Source organism: Phyllobates terribilis, unplaced genomic scaffold (assembly GCF_046119375.1).
Source record: "Phyllobates terribilis strain yellow unplaced genomic scaffold, ASM4611937v1 Scaffold_169__1_contigs__length_4117513, whole genome shotgun sequence".
NCBI lineage: Eukaryota > Metazoa > Chordata > Amphibia > Anura > Dendrobatidae > Phyllobates > Phyllobates terribilis.
Genome location: NW_027362929.1, coordinates 582,629 through 597,968, shown reverse-complemented (window position 1 = coordinate 597,968; position 15,340 = coordinate 582,629). Strand labels below are relative to the sequence as shown.

The following is a 15,340-nucleotide window of genomic DNA, read 5'->3' as shown; positions in this document are numbered from 1 at the left end:
GCAGATCTAAAACGCGTGGATTGCAGCAGCAGCAAGCCGAAAAGTGCAGGCATGTGAGGGATCTAGAGGTTGACAGCAAGTCTTCTTAACGGGAGTCCAGGTGGCCATCTCCACAAATGGACTTTTCAGAATCCTTGGGTGGCACCGTAGTCGGAAACCAATTCTGGTTATCGCTTTTCGGCCTTTTGGCTAAGATCATGTGTAGTATCTGTTCTTATCACTTTAATATCTGATACGTCCCCTATCTGGGGACCATATATTAAATGGATTTTTAGAACAGGGAGATGGAAAAAGAGCTTGCTCTGTCCACTCCACGCATTGACCTGGTATTGCAGTATCTCCAGGACCGGTGCACCCCTTCTTTAATGCAGTTTCTAAAATCAGAAAGAATTGAATTCAATGCTTTTTGTTCATTTTGCTTGTTTGTCGGATTTTGGGATGGACTCTTTGGCTTTGCTTTTCTTCTCCTCATTGGATTTTTCATGTTAAAAGTTGCAGAAGCCAGATGACAAGCTCATTTTGGTTCAACTTCAGCAACTGTGCATTGCATTGCCATGTAATGTAATGTAATGCAATGCTATCTATCTAGCTCTCCCTCTATACTTCCTTTTGGATAAACAGACATATTAGGCAAGCATTTTGGAGCTTTCACCTAAATAACTACAGGTGGTGAGATAAGCTGCACAATATAATTGACCTTTCAGTATATTGTTGCACACACACCATCTATTTAGCAAATGCCCTTGTTATCAACAGCAGCCTTTTAAACTCACCTGAGCTAACAGGTATGTGAGCTGGTTACTCTGCTGCGCTTAAAATTTCTTTTTTGGTTTGCTACAATGCCTTTTCTGAAACGTTGTCTCCCTCTGCTGGAACACTGACTTCTTTCATTTAATGCCTGCAGACTATAAAAGAGAAACCAACCCAAAAAGTTTGGTTGATTAGTCTGTGGCATTCTTTTAAACTGTTGCTTATGGCGGTCTCTGTGAGCTTCTCAGTGACATTCAGCCATCCAGGTATCCCGCCTGCAGTAGACGGAATGTGGCAATGGAACGCTGGCTGCGCGTGTCATAATAGGCTCTGAGCCTTTATATACCTGCGCACAGCAGCAGCCACCTTCAGTCTGCTGCTGGACAGCCAGCAGCAGCAGCAGCAGGAGAGGTAATTAATCAGCAACCCTCCTGCTAAGGGTAGACAGCTGCTCGTTCCACCCCCCCCCCCGCCTTAATTGGTTCTCCTCCCTTCCAACGGTGTTGAGGCGGGTGGGAACAGCCGGGGGTTGAGGGTACTGTGCTAAAAGAGGTGGAGTTATGCAGATCTAAAACGCGTGGATTGCAGCAGCAGCAAGCCGAAAAGTGCAGGCATGTGAGGGATCTAGAGGTTGACAGCATGTCTTCTTAACGGGAGTCCAGGTGGCCATCTCCACAAATGGACTTTTCAGAATCCTTGGGTGGCACCGTAGTCGGAAACCAATTCTGGTTATCGCTTCTCGGCCTTTTGGCTAAGATCAAGTGTAGTATCTGTTCTTATCAGTTTAATATCTGATACGTCCCCTATCTGGGGACCATATATTAAATGGATTTTTAGAACAGGGAGATGGAAAAAGAGCTTGCTCTGTCCACTCCACGCATTGACCTGGTATTGCAGTATCTCCAGGACCGGTGCACCCCTTCTTTAATGCAGTTTCTAAAATCAGAAAGAATTGAATTCAATGCTTTTTGTTCATTTTGCTTGTTTGTCGGATTTTGGGATGGACTCTTTGGCTTTGCTTTTCTTCTCCTCATTGGATTTTTCATGTTAAAAGTTGCAGAAGCCAGATGACAAGCTCATTTTGGTTCAACTTCAGCAACTGTGCATTGCATTGCCATGTAATGTAATGTAATGCAATGCTATCTATCTAGCTCTCCCTCTATACTTCCTTTTGGATAAACAGACATATTAGGCAAGCATTTTGGAGCTTTCACCTAAATAACTACAGGTGATGAGATAAGCTGCACAATATAATTGACCTTTCAGTATATTGTTGCACACACACCATCTATTTAGCAAATGCCCTTGTTATCAACAGCAGCCTTTTAAACTCACCTGAGCTAACAGGTATGTGAGCTGGTTACTCTGCTGCGCTTAAAATTTCTTTTTTGGTTTGCTACAATGCCTTTTCTGAAACGTTGTCTCCCTCTGCTGGAACACTGACTTCTTTCATTTAATGCCTGCAGACTATAAAAAAGAAACCAACCCAAAAAGTTTGGTTGATTAGTCTGTGGCATTCTTTTAAACTGTTGCTTATGGCGGTCTCTGTGAGCTTCTCAGTGACATTCAGCCATCCAGGTATCCCGCCTGCAGTAGACGGAATGTGGCAATGGAACGCTGGCTGCGCATGTCATAATAGGCTCTGAGCCTTTATATACCTGCGCACAGCAGCAGCCACCTTCAGTCTGCTGCTGGACAGCCAGCAGCAGCAGCAGCAGGAGAGGTAATTAATCAGCAACCCTCCTGCTAAGGGTAGACAGCTGCTCGTTCCACCCCCCCCCCACCTTAATTGGTTCTCCTCCCTTCCAACGGTGTTGAGGCGGGTGGGAACAGCCGGGGGTTGAGGGTACTGTGCTAAAAGAGGTGGAGTTATGCAGATCTAAAACGCGTGGATTGCAGCAGCAGCAAGCCGAAAAGTGCAGGCATGTGAGGGATCTAGAGGTTGACAGCATGTCTTCTTAACGGGAGTCCAGGTGGCCATCTCCACAAATGGACTTTTCAGAATCCTTGGGTGGCACCGTAGTCGGAAACCAATTCTGGTTATCGCTTCTCGGCCTTTTGGCTAAGATCATGTGTAGTATCTGTTCTTATCAGTTTAATATCTGATACGTCCCCTATCTGGGGACCATATATTAAATGGATTTTTAGAACAGGGAGATGGAAAAAGAGCTTGCTCTGTCCACTCCACGCATTGACCTGGTATTGCAGTATCTCCAGGACCGGTGCACCCCTTCTTTAATGCAGTTTCTAAAATCAGAAAGAATTGAATTCAATGCTTTTTGTTCATTTTGCTTGTTTGTCGGATTTTGGGATGGACTCTTTGGCTTTGCTTTTCTTCTCCTCATTGGATTTTTCATGTTAAAAGTTGCAGAAGCCAGATGACAAGCTCATTTTGGTTCAACTTCAGCAACTGTGCATTGCATTGCCATGTAATGTAATGTAATGCAATGCTATCTATCTAGCTCTCCCTCTATACTTCCTTTTGGATAAACAGACATATTAGGCAAGCATTTTGGAGCTTTCACCTAAATAACTACAGGTGGTGAGATAAGCTGCACAATATAATTGACCTTTCAGTATATTGTTGCACACACACCATCTATTTAGCAAATGCCCTTGTTATCAACAGCAGCCTTTTAAACTCACCTGAGCTAACAGGTATGTGAGCTGGTTACTCTGCTGCGCTTAAAATTTCTTTTTTGGTTTGCTACAATGCCTTTTCTGAAACGTTGTCTCCCTCTGCTGGAACACTGACTTCTTTCATTTAATGCCTGCAGACTATAAAAGAGAAACCAACCCAAAAAGTTTGGTTGATTAGTCTGTGGCATTCTTTTAAACTGTTGCTTATGGCGGTCTCTGTGAGCTTCTCAGTGACATTCAGCCATCCAGGTATCCCGCCTGCAGTAGACGGAATGTGGCAATGGAACGCTGGCTGCGCGTGTCATAATAGGCTCTGAGCCTTTATATACCTGCGCACAGCAGCAGCCACCTTCAGTCTGCTGCTGGACAGCCAGCAGCAGCAGCAGCAGGAGAGGTAATTAATCAGCAACCCTCCTGCTAAGGGTAGACAGCTGCTCGTTCCACCCCCCCCCCGCCTTAATTGGTTCTCCTCCCTTCCAACGGTGTTGAGGCGGGTGGGAACAGCCGGGGGTTGAGGGTACTGTGCTAAAAGAGGTGGAGTTATGCAGATCTAAAACGCGTGGATTGCAGCAGCAGCAAGCCGAAAAGTGCAGGCATGTGAGGGATCTAGAGGTTGACAGCATGTCTTCTTAACGGGAGTCCAGGTGGCCATCTCCACAAATGGACTTTTCAGAATCCTTGGGTGGCACCGTAGTCGGAAACCAATTCTGGTTATCGCTTCTCGGCCTTTTGGCTAAGATCAAGTGTAGTATCTGTTCTTATCAGTTTAATATCTGATACGTCCCCTATCTGGGGACCATATATTAAATGGATTTTTAGAACAGGGAGATGGAAAAAGAGCTTGCTCTGTCCACTCCACGCATTGACCTGTTATTGCAGTATCTCCAGGACCGGTGCACCCCTTCTTTAATGCAGTTTCTAAAATCAGAAAGAATTGAATTCAATGCTTTTTGTTCATTTTGCTTGTTTGTCGGATTTTGGGATGGACTCTTTGGCTTTGCTTTTCTTCTCCTCATTGGATTTTTCATGTTAAAAGTTGCAGAAGCCAGATGACAAGCTCATTTTGGTTCAACTTCAGCAACTGTGCATTGCATTGCCATGTAATGTAATGTAATGCAATGCTATCTATCTAGCTCTCCCTCTATACTTCCTTTTGGATAAACAGACATATTAGGCAAGCATTTTGGAGCTTTCACCTAAATAACTACAGGTGGTGAGATAAGCTGCACAATATAATTGACCTTTCAGTATATTGTTGCACACACACCATCTATTTAGCAAATGCCCTTGTTATCAACAGCAGCCTTTTAAACTCACCTGAGCTAACAGGTATGTGAGCTGGTTACTCTGCTGCGCTTAAAATTTCTTTTTTGGTTTGCTACAATGCCTTTTCTGAAACGTTGTCTCCCTCTGCTGGAACACTGACTTCTTTCATTTAATGCCTGCAGACTATAAAAGAGAAACCAACCCAAAAAGTTTGGTTGATTAGTCTGTGGCATTCTTTTAAACTGTTGCTTATGGCGGTCTCTGTGAGCTTCTCAGTGACATTCAGCCATCCAGGTATCCCGCCTGCAGTAGACGGAATGTGGCAATGGAACGCTGGCTGCGCGTGTCATAATAGGCTCTGAGCCTTTATATACCTGCGCACAGCAGCAGCCACCTTCAGTCTGCTGCTGGACAGCCAGCAGCAGCAGCAGCAGGAGAGGTAATTAATCAGCAACCCTCCTGCTAAGGGTAGACAGCTGCTCGTTCCACCCCCCCCCCGCCTTAATTGGTTCTCCTCCCTTCCAACGGTGTTGAGGCGGGTGGGAACAGCCGGGGGTTGAGGGTACTGTGCTAAAAGAGGTGGAGTTATGCAGATCTAAAACGCGTGGATTGCAGCAGCAGCAAGCCGAAAAGTGCAGGCATGTGAGGGATCTAGAGGTTGACAGCATGTCTTCTTAACGGGAGTCCAGGTGGCCATCTCCACAAATGGACTTTTCAGAATCCTTGGGTGGCACCGTAGTCGGAAACCAATTCTGGTTATCGCTTCTCGGCCTTTTGGCTAAGATCAAGTGTAGTATCTGTTCTTATCAGTTTAATATCTGATACGTCCCCTATCTGGGGACCATATATTAAATGGATTTTTAGAACAGGGAGATGGAAAAAGAGCTTGCTCTGTCCACTCCACGCATTGACCTGTTATTGCAGTATCTCCAGGACCGGTGCACCCCTTCTTTAATGCAGTTTCTAAAATCAGAAAGAATTGAATTCAATGCTTTTTGTTCATTTTGCTTGTTTGTCGGATTTTGGGATGGACTCTTTGGCTTTGCTTTTCTTCTCCTCATTGGATTTTTCATGTTAAAAGTTGCAGAAGCCAGATGACAAGCTCATTTTGGTTCAACTTCAGCAACTGTGCATTGCATTGCCATGTAATGTAATGTAATGCAATGCTATCTATCTAGCTCTCCCTCTATACTTCCTTTTGGATAAACAGACATATTAGGCAAGCATTTTGGAGCTTTCACCTAAATAACTACAGGTGGTGAGATAAGCTGCACAATATAATTGACCTTTCAGTATATTGTTGCACACACACCATCTATTTAGCAAATGCCCTTGTTATCAACAGCAGCCTTTTAAACTCACCTGAGCTAACAGGTATGTGAGCTGGTTACTCTGCTGCGCTTAAAATTTCTTTTTTGGTTTGCTACAATGCCTTTTCTGAAACGTTGTCTCCCTCTGCTGGAACACTGACTTCTTTCATTTAATGCCTGCAGACTATAAAAGAGAAACCAACCCAAAAAGTTTGGTTGATTAGTCTGTGGCATTCTTTTAAACTGTTGCTTATGGCGGTCTCTGTGAGCTTCTCAGTGACATTCAGCCATCCAGGTATCCCGCCTGCAGTAGACGGAATGTGGCAATGGAACGCTGGCTGCGCGTGTCATAATAGGCTCTGAGCCTTTATATACCTGCGCACAGCAGCAGCCACCTTCAGTCTGCTGCTGGACAGCCAGCAGCAGCAGCAGCAGGAGAGGTAATTAATCAGCAACCCTCCTGCTAAGGGTAGACAGCTGCTCGTTCCACCCCCCCCCCGCCTTAATTGGTTCTCCTCCCTTCCAACGGTGTTGAGGCGGGTGGGAACAGCCGGGGGTTGAGGGTACTGTGCTAAAAGAGGTGGAGTTATGCAGATCTAAAACGCGTGGATTGCAGCAGCAGCAAGCCGAAAAGTGCAGGCATGTGAGGGATCTAGAGGTTGACAGCATGTCTTCTTAACGGGAGTCCAGGTGGCCATCTCCACAAATGGACTTTTCAGAATCCTTGGGTGGCACCGTAGTCGGAAACCAATTCTGGTTATCGCTTCTCGGCCTTTTGGCTAAGATCAAGTGTAGTATCTGTTCTTATCAGTTTAATATCTGATACGTCCCCTATCTGGGGACCATATATTAAATGGATTTTTAGAACAGGGAGATGGAAAAAGAGCTTGCTCTGTCCACTCCACGCATTGACCTGGTATTGCAGTATCTCCAGGACCGGTGCACCCCTTCTTTAATGCAGTTTCTAAAATCAGAAAGAATTGAATTCAATGCTTTTTGTTCATTTTGCTTGTTTGTCGGATTTTGGGATGGACTCTTTGGCTTTGCTTTTCTTCTCCTCATTGGATTTTTCATGTTAAAAGTTGCAGAAGCCAGATGACAAGCTCATTTTGGTTCAACTTCAGCAACTGTGCATTGCATTGCCATGTAATGTAATGTAATGCAATGCTATCTATCTAGCTCTCCCTCTATACTTCCTTTTGGATAAACAGACATATTAGGCAAGCATTTTGGAGCTTTCACCTAAATAACTACAGGTGGTGAGATAAGCTGCACAATATAATTGACCTTTCAGTATATTGTTGCACACACACCATCTATTTAGCAAATGCCCTTGTTATCAACAGCAGCCTTTTAAACTCACCTGAGCTAACAGGTATGTGAGCTGGTTACTCTGCTGCGCTTAAAATTTCTTTTTTGGTTTGCTACAATGCCTTTTCTGAAACGTTGTCTCCCTCTGCTGGAACACTGACTTCTTTCATTTAATGCCTGCAGACTATAAAAGAGAAACCAACCCAAAAAGTTTGGTTGATTAGTCTGTGGCATTCTTTTAAACTGTTGCTTATGGCGGTCTCTGTGAGCTTCTCAGTGACATTCAGCCATCCAGGTATCCCGCCTGCAGTAGACGGAATGTGGCAATGGAACGCTGGCTGCGCGTGTCATAATAGGCTCTGAGCCTTTATATACCTGCGCACAGCAGCAGCCACCTTCAGTCTGCTGCTGGACAGCCAGCAGCAGCAGCAGCAGGAGAGGTAATTAATCAGCAACCCTCCTGCTAAGGGTAGACAGCTGCTCGTTCCACCCCCCCCCCCCCCCGCCTTAATTGGTTCTCCTCCCTTCCAACGGTGTTGAGGCGGGTGGGAACAGCCGGGGGTTGAGGGTACTGTGCTAAAAGAGGTGGAGTTATGCAGATCTAAAACGCGTGGATTGCAGCAGCAGCAAGCCGAAAAGTGCAGGCATGTGAGGGATCTAGAGGTTGACAGCATGTCTTCTTAACGGGAGTCCAGGTGGCCATCTCCACAAATGGACTTTTCAGAATCCTTGGGTGGCACCGTAGTCGGAAACCAATTCTGGTTATCGCTTCTCGGCCTTTTGGCTAAGATCAAGTGTAGTATCTGTTCTTATCAGTTTAATATCTGATACGTCCCCTATCTGGGGACCATATATTAAATGGATTTTTAGAACAGGGAGATGGAAAAAGAGCTTGCTCTGTCCACTCCACGCATTGACCTGTTATTGCAGTATCTCCAGGACCGGTGCACCCCTTCTTTAATGCAGTTTCTAAAATCAGAAAGAATTGAATTCAATGCTTTTTGTTCATTTTGCTTGTTTGTCGGATTTTGGGATGGACTCTTTGGCTTTGCTTTTCTTCTCCTCATTGGATTTTTCATGTTAAAAGTTGCAGAAGCCAGATGACAAGCTCATTTTGGTTCAACTTCAGCAACTGTGCATTGCATTGCCATGTAATGTAATGTAATGCAATGCTATCTATCTAGCTCTCCCTCTATACTTCCTTTTGGATAAACAGACATATTAGGCAAGCATTTTGGAGCTTTCACCTAAATAACTACAGGTGGTGAGATAAGCTGCACAATATAATTGACCTTTCAGTATATTGTTGCACACACACCATCTATTTAGCAAATGCCCTTGTTATCAACAGCAGCCTTTTAAACTCACCTGAGCTAACAGGTATGTGAGCTGGTTACTCTGCTGCGCTTAAAATTTCTTTTTTGGTTTGCTACAATGCCTTTTCTGAAACGTTGTCTCCCTCTGCTGGAACACTGACTTCTTTCATTTAATGCCTGCAGACTATAAAAGAGAAACCAACCCAAAAAGTTTGGTTGATTAGTCTGTGGCATTCTTTTAAACTGTTGCTTATGGCGGTCTCTGTGAGCTTCTCAGTGACATTCAGCCATCCAGGTATCCCGCCTGCAGTAGACGGAATGTGGCAATGGAACGCTGGCTGCGCGTGTCATAATAGGCTCTGAGCCTTTATATACCTGCGCACAGCAGCAGCCACCTTCAGTCTGCTGCTGGACAGCCAGCAGCAGCAGCAGCAGGAGAGGTAATTAATCAGCAACCCTCCTGCTAAGGGTAGACAGCTGCTCGTTCCACCCCCCCCCCGCCTTAATTGGTTCTCCTCCCTTCCAACGGTGTTGAGGCGGGTGGGAACAGCCGGGGGTTGAGGGTACTGTGCTAAAAGAGGTGGAGTTATGCAGATCTAAAACGCGTGGATTGCAGCAGCAGCAAGCCGAAAAGTGCAGGCATGTGAGGGATCTAGAGGTTGACAGCATGTCTTCTTAACGGGAGTCCAGGTGGCCATCTCCACAAATGGACTTTTCAGAATCCTTGGGTGGCACCGTAGTCGGAAACCAATTCTGGTTATCGCTTCTCGGCCTTTTGGCTAAGATCAAGTGTAGTATCTGTTCTTATCAGTTTAATATCTGATACGTCCCCTATCTGGGGACCATATATTAAATGGATTTTTAGAACAGGGAGATGGAAAAAGAGCTTGCTCTGTCCACTCCACGCATTGACCTGGTATTGCAGTATCTCCAGGACCGGTGCACCCCTTCTTTAATGCAGTTTCTAAAATCAGAAAGAATTGAATTCAATGCTTTTTGTTCATTTTGCTTGTTTGTCGGATTTTGGGATGGACTCTTTGGCTTTGCTTTTCTTCTCCTCATTGGATTTTTCATGTTAAAAGTTGCAGAAGCCAGATGACAAGCTCATTTTGGTTCAACTTCAGCAACTGTGCATTGCATTGCCATGTAATGTAATGTAATGCAATGCTATCTATCTAGCTCTCCCTCTATACTTCCTTTTGGATAAACAGACATATTAAGCAAGCATTTTGGAGCTTTCACCTAAATAACTACAGGTGGTGAGATAAGCTGCACAATATAATTGACCTTTCAGTATATTGTTGCACACACACCATCTATTTAGCAAATGCCCTTGTTATCAACAGCAGCCTTTTAAACTCACCTGAGCTAACAGGTATGTGAGCTGGTTACTCTGCTGCGCTTAAAATTTCTTTTTTGGTTTGCTACAATGCCTTTTCTGAAACGTTGTCTCCCTCTGCTGGAACACTGACTTCTTTCATTTAATGCCTGCAGACTATAAAAGAGAAACCAACCCAAAAAGTTTGGTTGATTAGTCTGTGGCATTCTTTTAAACTGTTGCTTATGGCGGTCTCTGTGAGCTTCTCAGTGACATTCAGCCATCCAGGTATCCCGCCTGCAGTAGACGGAATGTGGCAATGGAACGCTGGCTGCGCGTGTCATAATAGGCTCTGAGCCTTTATATACCTGCGCACAGCAGCAGCCACCTTCAGTCTGCTGCTGGACAGCCAGCAGCAGCAGCAGCAGGAGAGGTAATTAATCAGCAACCCTCCTGCTAAGGGTAGACAGCTGCTCGTTCCACCCCCCCCCCCCCCCGCCTTAATTGGTTCTCCTCCCTTCCAACGGTGTTGAGGCGGGTGGGAACAGCCGGGGGTTGAGGGTACTGTGCTAAAAGAGGTGGAGTTATGCAGATCTAAAACGCGTGGATTGCAGCAGCAGCAAGCCGAAAAGTGCAGGCATGTGAGGGATCTAGAGGTTGACAGCATGTCTTCTTAACGGGAGTCCAGGTGGCCATCTCCACAAATGGACTTTTCAGAATCCTTGGGTGGCACCGTAGTCGGAAACCAATTCTGGTTATCGCTTCTCGGCCTTTTGGCTAAGATCAAGTGTAGTATCTGTTCTTATCAGTTTAATATCTGATACGTCCCCTATCTGGGGACCATATATTAAATGGATTTTTAGAACAGGGAGATGGAAAAAGAGCTTGCTCTGTCCACTCCACGCATTGACCTGGTATTGCAGTATCTCCAGGACCGGTGCACCCCTTCTTTAATGCAGTTTCTAAAATCAGAAAGAATTGAATTCAATGCTTTTTGTTCATTTTGCTTGTTTGTCGGATTTTGGGATGGACTCTTTGGCTTTGCTTTTCTTCTCCTCATTGGATTTTTCATGTTAAAAGTTGCAGAAGCCAGATGACAAGCTCATTTTGGTTCAACTTCAGCAACTGTGCATTGCATTGCCATGTAATGTAATGTAATGCAATGCTATCTATCTAGCTCTCCCTCTATACTTCCTTTTGGATAAACAGACATATTAGGCAAGCATTTTGGAGCTTTCACCTAAATAACTACAGGTGGTGAGATAAGCTGCACAATATAATTGACCTTTCAGTATATTGTTGCACACACACCATCTATTTAGCAAATGCCCTTGTTATCAACAGCAGCCTTTTAAACTCACCTGAGCTAACAGGTATGTGAGCTGGTTACTCTGCTGCGCTTAAAATTTCTTTTTTGGTTTGCTACAATGCCTTTTCTGAAACGTTGTCTCCCTCTGCTGGAACACTGACTTCTTTCATTTAATGCCTGCAGACTATAAAAGAGAAACCAACCCAAAAAGTTTGGTTGATTAGTCTGTGGCATTCTTTTAAACTGTTGCTTATGGCGGTCTCTGTGAGCTTCTCAGTGACATTCAGCCATCCAGGTATCCCGCCTGCAGTAGACGGAATGTGGCAATGGAACGCTGGCTGCGCGTGTCATAATAGGCTCTGAGCCTTTATATACCTGCGCACAGCAGCAGCCACCTTCAGTCTGCTGCTGGACAGCCAGCAGCAGCAGCAGCAGGAGAGGTATTTAATCAGCAACCCTCCTGCTAAGGGTAGACAGCTGCTCGTTCCACCCCCCCCCCCCGCCTTAATTGGTTCTCCTCCCTTCCAACGGTGTTGAGGCGGGTGGGAACAGCCGGGGGTTGAGGGTACTGTGCTAAAAGAGGTGGAGTTATGCAGATCTAAAACGCGTGGATTGCAGCAGCAGCAAGCCGAAAAGTGCAGGCATGTGAGGGATCTAGAGGTTGACAGCATGTCTTCTTAACGGGAGTCCAGGTGGTCATCTCCACAAATGGACTTTTCAGAATCCTTGGGTGGCACCGTAGTCGGAAAACAATTCTGGTTATCGCTTCTCGGCCTTTTGGCTAAGATCAAGTGTAGTATCTGTTCTTTTAAGAACACAAGAGCTACGATCTACACTTGACGAGAGCGATCGAACTCGGAAGGAGAAGAGCTTCGGAGCCCAGCTGACATCGGAGAAGGAAGGCGGATATCGGTGGGAGGAAGAAGCTCTAAAGAATCCAGAAGAAGACGAAGACTCGGAGAAGAATCGGGCTGTCCTGTGGAATCTTCGAGGAAGAAAATCATCGAGACAAAGACCTCTCGGGGAATTTGTCCAGAACACGACGGGAGAAGAATCTGCATAGCTCCACCCATTCCGGGAAGAGTTCCAGATCCAGCTCCAAGAAGTAACTGCAGGAGGAAAGCCATGGCAAGCGCTGCGAGGAAGGCCGAAAAGAAGAGCCTGGAGCAGGGGACAGCCAGGAGGGCCCAGCCAGGAGCCGATTCTGACCCCAAGGACTCTGCCTCCGCGACTGGCCAGCAGAAGGGACCCCAGAAGCCCCGCCATGAAGCTCCAGCCCTGGAGTCATGGATGCGGCAGACGGTGGCCCTGAAGCTGAAGGAAGTGGATGGGAGGGTGCCGGACATGTCCTCGGACGTGTTCTGCCAGAAGATGCTGCTGGATCGAGGCTTCTCCAGGTCGGACACCCTCAGCATCCAGACCTTCTTGACGGGGATCTTCTTCGTCACCTTCGCCACTGTGAACACCTGCAGGAGGTTCTGGGAAATGGTAAGCGCAAAAGGACCGGATAATTCTTTCTCTGCCTTTACAGGTAGCTGCCCTATCCAGAGGGGCGAAAGGAGGATCACGGTCTCCATGCGCAACCCGCACACCCCAGGCCAAGACATCTGTACCTTCCTGAGACGCTTCTGTTTGGTTGTGAAGGAACCCTCTCACATCCTGAATGGACTCGGCTTCTGGACAGGTAAGTGGTCGGTGACCGTTAGACTTCACAGGGACCTGGCGTACTCAGACGGACTTCGGCACCTGCCCCCGACATTCTCCCTGGGCAACTCCTACGGCCTCATCTATTACCCGGACATGCCGCGGAACTGCAGGAGATGCGGCAAGAACGGCCACGAGATGAAGGACTGCAAGGAGGATGCCTGCAGGATTTGTCGAGTGACGGGACACAGCTCGAAGGACTGCCCGAAGAAGACGTCCTGCAACCTGTGTGGGCTGGCGGCTCATCTGTACAAGGATTGCCCCAAGCGTGAGAGATCCTGGGCATCGGTGGTTGCGACGACCCCAGCTCCGGAGGACAAGGCCCCGACGACCAGGCCTGTGAAGGTCAAGGACGCGACGACCAAGGCCCCAGCAGCCAAGGCCGAGACGACCAAGGCCAAAGCGGTCAAGGAGTCGGTGGCCAAAGCCCCAGCGACGGTCCCAGCAGCTCCGAAGCAGAAGAAAAAGTCAAAGGAGGGTAAGAGTTCTGTCACCCCTCTCTCGATCCCTCCCCCTGCCACCCCCGTCCAATCCCCCCCCACCCCGGCCACCCCTGCTGAGGATTCCACTTCCTCTTCCTCCTTCCCCTACTCCTCAGCAGGTGTCCTTTCCCCTGCCCCGGCAGCCACTCTCCCTCCCCAGACCATGGTAGCGGTGGAATTAACCTTTCCTCCACCCGCCGCTATCTATTCCGAGGAGGATTTTCCCCGTCTTGTCTCCCCAGTTCCAACCCAGGGAAAGAGGAAGGTGGAGGACAGCCCTGCTACTGAATCCTCCAAAAAGAAGATTCTGGATTTCGTAGGCGAAAAGGAGGATACCCTCCCTGAGCCAGAAGAGATGGAGCACATGGTTGAGACCCTGGTGGCCGAGCCAGAAGAGGAGGAACTGGTGGTCGCCGAGATCGAGGCCGCGCTGCTTGACCAGATGGAGGAAGAGGGTCTGCTGGTGATCCCATCACCAGCAGTCAACACCGACGAGGGACCACCCGACCGGAGTGGTAACTAAGGTGTATTGCCTGCGCTAACTTTTTCTTTTTTCCCTACATGATGGCTAATATTAACTTATTTTCCATTAATGTCAGGAGCATCAAGGACAAGTTCAGACGTCAGACTATTTATGCCTTCCTTACTTCCCAGTTGTGTGATGTTTATATGTTGCAGGAATGTTCCCTTCCCTCCTCTAGGTCCTTCAAACATCTGGCCAGGGAGTGGTCCCACGGTCCATCCTACTGGTCCGGTGGGGGTGACTGCAAGTCTGCGGGGGTCGCAATTCTGATCAGGGGGGGCGCATTCACGCTTGAGTCCGTCCAGGAGCTCATCTGCGGCAGGGCTCTTGTTGTAGATGGCAACTGGGCGGGAGAACCTGTCAGGTTCATCAACGTGTATGCGTCCCCACTGAAGAATGAGCATTTGGAGCTTTTCCAGACCCTGCGGCTTCAGCTTGCCACCACCAGGACCTTAGTGATGGCCGGGGATTTCAACTGTCCCATCGAGGAGGATGGTCGTAGTTCTGGCACATCTGCCAAGTTGGACATCACGTCCAAGCTGCTCATCGAGATGGTAACCGAGGCCTCTCTTCAGGACGTGGTGGGCTCCATGGGGAGAGGCTCCACAAACTATTCGTGGAGCCGACCCGATGGCTCACTCCGCTCCAGGATTGACTTTGTGTTCACCTCTCGGGCAGTCAGGCAGAGTAGGCACTCGATGGTCCCCTGCTTCTTCTCCGACCACAGAGCCATTCACTTACAAGGTGTCCTCGGCGACGGTTTTCCGTCCGGCCCCGGCTCCTGGAAGCTGAATTGTGCTCTGCTGGCTCAGGATGAAGTCGTGGAGGAGCTGAGAGCAGCCTACACAATGTGGCAGTCCTACAAGGGTAGCTTCCAAGCAGTCTCTGATTGGTGGGAATATGTTAAACTTGAGTTTCGCTGTTTCTTTCAGGCCAAGGGTCGACAACAGGCGTGTGAGAAGAGGAGGGACTTCAGAGGGCTGCAGCGCGAGCTGCGGTCGCTGCAGGACCTTCTTCACTGCGGCTGGGACGTGAGGGAGGAGCTGGAGGAGACCAAGAAGAGCCTGAAAAGGCACTTTGAGGAGGAGTCCAAGCGAATCGTCTTCCGTTCCAAAGTGGAGAATCTGGAGAAGGGTGAGAAATGTAACTCATTCTTTTTCAGGAAACTTCATGCCGGTCACACGCCCGTGAACGAGCTGCGAGACGAGAGCGGAAATATGCGACGTGGGAAGGAGGACGTGATGAGGGTCGTCAGCGACTTCTACAGCGAACTCTACTCCCACAAGACTACCGACCCCGACGCTGCTGATAAGTTCCTGTCAGGTATCACTAACCATCTTGATCCTGCAGGCACGGCAGCCTTGGACAAACCTCTGATGGTGGGCGAATTGCTCTCTGCCGCTAAATCCTT

General features: G+C 47.6%; 9 non-coding genes and 1 pseudogene across 9 annotated transcripts; all 10 read left to right on the top strand.

The window, feature by feature from the left end:
• The first annotated feature begins 169 nt into the window (after nt 1–169).
• Nucleotides 170–360, top strand: LOC141210501 (U2 spliceosomal RNA). The gene has a single exon (XR_012280668.1). It is a non-coding gene; the product is annotated as a U2 spliceosomal RNA (small nuclear RNA).
• Nucleotides 361–1,481: 1,121 nt separating this feature from the next.
• On the top strand, nt 1,482–1,672 carry LOC141210937 (U2 spliceosomal RNA). The gene has a single exon (XR_012280928.1). It is a non-coding gene; the product is annotated as a U2 spliceosomal RNA (small nuclear RNA).
• Nucleotides 1,673–2,792: 1,120 nt separating this feature from the next.
• Nucleotides 2,793–2,983, top strand: LOC141210087 (U2 spliceosomal RNA). The gene has a single exon (XR_012280266.1). It is a non-coding gene; the product is annotated as a U2 spliceosomal RNA (small nuclear RNA).
• A 1,120-nt stretch (nt 2,984–4,103) lies between these two features.
• LOC141210348 (U2 spliceosomal RNA) lies at nt 4,104–4,294 on the top strand. Its single transcript, XR_012280520.1, has one exon. It is a non-coding gene; the product is annotated as a U2 spliceosomal RNA (small nuclear RNA).
• A 1,120-nt stretch (nt 4,295–5,414) lies between these two features.
• On the top strand, nt 5,415–5,605 carry LOC141210347 (U2 spliceosomal RNA). Its single transcript, XR_012280519.1, has one exon. It is a non-coding gene; the product is annotated as a U2 spliceosomal RNA (small nuclear RNA).
• A 1,120-nt stretch (nt 5,606–6,725) lies between these two features.
• Nucleotides 6,726–6,916, top strand: LOC141210935 (U2 spliceosomal RNA). The gene has a single exon (XR_012280926.1). It is a non-coding gene; the product is annotated as a U2 spliceosomal RNA (small nuclear RNA).
• Nucleotides 6,917–8,041: 1,125 nt separating this feature from the next.
• On the top strand, nt 8,042–8,232 carry LOC141210346 (U2 spliceosomal RNA). Its single transcript, XR_012280518.1, has one exon. It is a non-coding gene; the product is annotated as a U2 spliceosomal RNA (small nuclear RNA).
• A 1,120-nt stretch (nt 8,233–9,352) lies between these two features.
• On the top strand, nt 9,353–9,543 carry LOC141210934 (U2 spliceosomal RNA). The gene has a single exon (XR_012280925.1). It is a non-coding gene; the product is annotated as a U2 spliceosomal RNA (small nuclear RNA).
• A 1,125-nt stretch (nt 9,544–10,668) lies between these two features.
• Nucleotides 10,669–10,859, top strand: LOC141210933 (U2 spliceosomal RNA). The gene has a single exon (XR_012280924.1). It is a non-coding gene; the product is annotated as a U2 spliceosomal RNA (small nuclear RNA).
• Nucleotides 10,860–11,981: 1,122 nt separating this feature from the next.
• LOC141210736 (U2 spliceosomal RNA) lies at nt 11,982–12,059 on the top strand (annotated as a pseudogene).
• Nucleotides 12,060–15,340: the final 3,281 nt, after the last annotated feature.